Source organism: Sceloporus occidentalis, unplaced genomic scaffold, assembly GCF_023333645.1.
Source record: "Sceloporus occidentalis isolate IW3139 unplaced genomic scaffold, rSceOcc1.0.p SCAF_232, whole genome shotgun sequence".
Lineage (NCBI taxonomy): Eukaryota > Metazoa > Chordata > Lepidosauria > Squamata > Phrynosomatidae > Sceloporus > Sceloporus occidentalis.
The window spans coordinates 1,000,931-1,006,768 of record NW_028317212.1 but is presented as its reverse complement, the minus strand read 5'-3'; the positions used below and the strand labels follow the sequence as shown (position 1 = coordinate 1,006,768).

The window sequence follows — 5,838 nt, the reverse complement described above, 5'->3', positions numbered from 1 at the left end:
ATGAATTAGAATATTATTATTTATAATATATTATAGATTAAGATTAAAGAAGATTAGAATTATTTTAGTACTACAGCTAGTAGCTTGAAGCTTTGCTTAGTACAGCTCGTCACAGTCAATTTTTCTTGAAAAGAATTAGAAATAAAATAAAATGTCACAGCAAAACAGTTATCTTCACTGCTTGCTGCACTCACTAGCCCAACAAGTTCACTTCACTGATGGACTGAGGTGAGCAAAACACTAAGGGTACTTTTAATAAAATTGAAATAAAATGTAAAATAAATGAGAAAATCTTTGCAAAACAGTTAACGTCACTGCTTGCTGATCAAAAAAAAACACAGCACTTATGCGGCTGCACTCACTAGCCCAACAAGTTCACTTCACTGATGGACTGAGGTGAGCAAAACAAATGAAATAAAATGAAAGATTAATTAAGAAAAATTGACTTGGTCTCTTACTGTTGCTAAAACAAAGCACAAACTATAGAGCTGCAGCACCAGTACTAATAAGATTAGCTGAACTATACGCTAGTAGTAATTAATTAATATTATTACTTTTATTTATAGCTAATTTAATTAACTATTAAGATAAGAAAGAATTAGAGAATTATTGATATTACTGATTTTAGATTAGACACTAGTAGATGTTCTGAATGTCTACAGTACACTCTACACTAGTATACTATTACTAACTATAACTGACAAATATATATATAATTTTATAATGAATTCAATTATTAATTATATTAATTAATATTACTGATTTTAAATTAGACACTAGTAGATGAATGTCTACAGTACACTCTACACTAGTATACTATAGTATATATATATATATGACTGACAAATATATATATATATATATAATATTAAAAGAAAAGAAATAAACACCAGATAGTGAACGTGGAAATAAAATATTAAAAAAGTACTTCCTCACTGTACTGCCGCAGCCCGCAATAACACTCCTCTTAGTGTTCAACCACAAGCAACCCAAAAGTAGGCGCGCATGTACATATGTGGAAAGAAAAAATAAACAAAAATAGTGCAAATAATGTGGGATTCAAAGTGCTATATATGCGTGTAGTGTATACACTCACAAAAATATATAGATGATCAAGGCTCTTCAGAATAAAATTCTTTCTTTATTTCTTCTTATAACTAAAAGATTGATAAAAAAAGGAGAACGGCCAATAGTGCAATATATTTCTGTAGTTCTTATAGGGAAATAAAAATGCACTTACAAGATGATCGATATTTTCAGGCACTTCAACTGTAAGTCCGAAGTTCAGAATAATAAAGTCCAAAAACAATAGATAGTCCTCGTGGGTAGTCCTCAACGCGTTTCGCCTATCGGCTTCCTCAGGAGAACAATTTCTTTTGGAAAAATTCATAATGTTCGTGGGTGTGGAGCGTCTATTTATGTGTATTGTGTCCGTGTTCCGTGTTCCGTCTTTACTTCCGGGTTTGACGTCAGCGCGTTGTTCCCGTCGTTGCTCGGCAACCATGACGCTTTAATGATTCATCCTTCCTATGTCTACGGCGTCTCCATGCGTCTCCTAGCAATTGGGACGCTGCAAACCTCCTTTCTTTTCGAAAATAGAAGTCCTCTCCCCTTTCTGTTTGCAAGCTCATCGGATCACAGTAGTGGTTCTCGAGCGAAATATCTGAAAAATCTTTAGTGTCGCTCGTACTCAGAATGTTAAATAAAGGAGAGAGGGGATATATTAGGAGTTTTATAATATAATAGCATAAAATACGGATGGGGAACGGAACCATGGAAGATGGAGAGTAGAAAAAGAGATAGTATATAATGTATATATATGTAAAGATATGGTGTAACAATTTGTCCACAGGGAGACTCATAAAGTAGGTAGGAATGATCGTTAGCTTGTATAAATATAGAGAGACATTAATATTATTTTATATGATAAATGACTTGATTATTAATTTATTAATTGATAAGAATATATCAAAAACAAAAACAAAAACAAAAAAAGAAAATAAAAAATGGATAAAAAGTAGATAGAATGAGGCAAGATTAATAAAATTACATAAAAAATTAATTTAGATAGATTTAAATAAATATGTTTAAGTAAATTAATTGATTAAGCTCTATATCTATCTAGTTCCCTTACTAGTTTAAAAGGTCAGTATGTTAAAATATATATATCGAAAAGAAAGGAGGTTTGCAGCGTCCCAATTGCTAGGAGACGCATGGAGACGCCGTAGACATAGGAAGGATGAATCATTAAAGCGTCATGGTTGCCGAGCAACGACGGGAACAACGCGCTGACGTCAAACCCGGAAGTAAAGACGGAACACGGAACACGGACACAATACACATAAATAGACGCTCCACACCCACGAACATTATGAATTTTTCCAAAAGAAATTGTTCTCCTGAGGAAGCCGATAGGCGAAACGCGTTGAGGACTACCCACGAGGACTATCTATTGTTTTTGGACTTTATTATTCTGAACTTCGGACTTACAGTTGAAGTGCCTGAAAATATCGATCATCTTGTAAGTGCATTTTTATTTCCCTATAAGAACTACAGAAATATATTGCACTATTGGCCGTTCTCCTTTTTTTATCAATCTTTTAGTTATAAGAAGAAATAAAGAAAGAATTTTATTCTGAAGAGCCTTGATCATCTATATATTTTTGTGAGTGTATACACTACACGCATATATAGCACTTTGAATCCCACATTATTTGCACTATTTTTGTTTATTTTTTCTTTCCACATATGTACATGCGCGCCTACTTTTGGGTTGCTTATATATAATATTATAATGAACTATTAAATTATAGATTCTATTAAATTATTATTTATAAATTCTATTTAATTTATTTAAGCAGGACAGGCAATAGGCACTAGTGCCAGCCCAGGGCAAGGGCACCCCAGTGCCACTGAGGCACTGGGTGCACTGTCAACTCAACAGCACTTACACTAAAGTTGATGACAAATTAATTTTAAAAAAATTAAATTAATCAAATTATTATTATTAAATATATTAATTAAGTAGCACTGAAGTGAGGATGAAGTACACAGTGAGAAATGGCAGGCTAAGGCTTACCAGTCTCACACAGAACAGAACAATCTCTCTCTGTAACGCTCGGATGCAGCACAGCAGTGTTGCCAAAGCAGTCACAGCGAAAAATGAATGGATCTCTCAGGCAAGCTCTGGTCTTATAAAGGCGCCTTCAGAATTCAAAAAACAGCAGCACAGGCATTGGACGAGACCCTTAGCGTGACGTCACAAGAGTGAGCTGATTGGACAGACGAGGATCAGCTCACTCCTGTTTGAAATTTTGGCGGTTGCGCGGCAAAAACGAAGACGATCACGAAGAATCTTCGATTCTTCGTGATTGTGAGTCTTCGTCTTCGCCTACGGTTTGCCGGCACTGTATTCTGTTCTACGTTCCTTCGGAACGAACAAAAAAACGGCCTCTTCGTGCTCGTTTTCATGTTCGCCCGAAGACGAATGCACAAGTCTAGTTTTTTTGCTCTGAAAAATACCCCTCGTCTTATAATCGAGGTAGTCTTATAATCAGACCTCAAATAGGTCTGACTATGAGACTAAGATCTAGATCCCCCGCAGCGATGCAGGGGACCTGGATCTTCCTCCTATGTTATGCACCCCCAACTTACCGGTGCTTCTGAGTCCCCGGTGCTTAGTCCGGGCAGCGAGTAGAGCTCTACGCGATTCACGTAGACAACCTCCGCTCAAGCGCGTAGAGCTCTACATGCTGCCCGGACTAAGCACCGGGGACTCAGAAGCACCGGTAAGTTTGGAGGAGGGAGGGGGATGGAGTGTTAAATGGGTGGGGGCATAAGGCATTTCTGGAGGCAGAGTGCTCCGTGAAATTCCTTTTAACGCCCTTAATGCCACTCTGCCTCCAGAAATGCCTTTTAACCCTCTATGCGCCACTCTGCCTCCTGAAATGCCTTATACCTCCCTATATGCCACTCTGCCCCATAATATGCCTTTTAACCCCCAAAATGCCAGAGGGGTATAAGGCATTTCTGGGGCAGAGTGGCAAGCCTGGGGGCAGATGTGCATAACTGGGGGGGCAGGTTGAAAAAAGGAAATAAAAACAAAAACAACATATTTTTCTCAATCATAGCTTTTATTAACAAACAATTGTTCACATAGTTTACATGAATTAACATTTACTGGTAAAACTTTTTTCCTATAGGGTCTTCTTATATTCAGGCTTTTTCTTTTTTTCATTAATTAATATTCAGATTTTGGGGGGGTCGTCTTATAATCGAGCAAATACGGTATTAGCCATATGTGGTAGTGTGTTCAATTTCATTTATTAATTATTTAAATAAAATATATTCCCATGATCCGCTGGTCTCCCCGCTGCAACAGTTAAATGTCCGCACTCGCGGACATTAATTCTGTCGAGCTTGCAAACTCTTTTTTTCTATTTATTTGGGGGTTTTTTTGTATTAAACTGTTAGACGAAAGGATCATGGGAATATATTTTATTTGAATAAATGCAAATGAGCACACTGCCACATATGGCTAATATATGTTCGGACAGAATGCTGCCCTCTATTGGTTATACATTGAGTAGCATTGTTCCATATGCTTGAAATCCAAAGTTATTATGCTACTTAATGTATTTAACCAACAGAGGGCAGCATTCTGTCCGAACATATATTAGCCATATATGCTAGTTTGCTCATTTGCATTTATTCAAATAAAATATTTTCCCATGATCCTTTCATCTAACAGTTTAATAAAAATAAAAAAAAATAGAAAAAAAGAGTTTGCAAGTTCGACAGAATTAATGTCCGCGAGTGCATTTGAATGTTTATTGGCAGCTTGATCAAGGTACGTGAAATACACTTTTGGATGCCTTTGGTAGGGGAGCAGTTGTGTCACCCTATGTTAGAATTCAAGAACATTACTGGGGTTTATATAGATGGTAGGACGTCTACAGCAAACATGGAGAAAAGCTTAGTGCTGAGGTTCCTCGCTGAGTGCATTGGTTACTCATTGAAATTGACCTTGGGGAAGGTCTGAGACAAGAGCCCTTGGCTGCCCTCACAGGGTATTGCTTGATCCAAGCCAGTGAGTTCCCATTAACCATCTGGCTGCTCTTGGAATGCACAAGACATAGTCACCAAATCTGGTGAAGTTGACTATGGATGCTTTCGCTGCAGATTTGAAAGTGGCTCATGGCTAGCAATTTCAAGTCCAATGATTAAGAGGAAGCAGGTAAGAGTTTCCCAACCCAATTCAGACTACTCTTTCTCCAATACTTTTATGAGTTGTTCCAATTCATTGAAACCAAAAACTGTTTAACTTGTATTAAAACCTATAGTCGAGGGGCATGGCTGGATGTGAGCCAAGATGGTCGTGTAGTGCCTTTTCTCCTCCACAAAGCCCTTACGTAAGCTTTTTTTTCGCGTAGTTCATCTACCCACAGATGCTCCAGTAAGCTGGGAACCTTCACAGCATGCCCGGGGGAACACGTAAATCCAACAAAAAGACGACGGTACCGGACATTTTTTATCGAAAGTCTTCCACTACAGAGCAGCCCGCGTTACCACCACCTGAGCCCTCAGGCCTACCACTCGACATGGCGGCGGCCTGTACCAGGCAGGATATAGATGACATCAAATCCCTTGTTCTCTCGGTCAAGCACGATCTTATGGATCATATACGCTCTGAATTACGTGAATTGAAATGGGACATCACGGATATCGGGATGCGTACTGACACATTGGAACGTACTCAAGCCACCATGCAACGTGACCATTGCAAGATGGAGGCGGACATCGTCTCCCTCCAAAAAGAGGTACAATCTCTACAAGATG

The 5,838-nt window shown here is 38.0% G+C and overlaps 1 pseudogene; it reads left to right on the top strand.

The window, feature by feature from the left end:
- The first annotated feature begins 4,965 nt into the window (after window positions 1–4,965).
- On the top strand, window positions 4,966–5,275 carry LOC149276674 (Nuclear RNase P; annotated as a pseudogene).
- The last annotated feature ends 563 nt before the right edge of the window (window positions 5,276–5,838 follow it).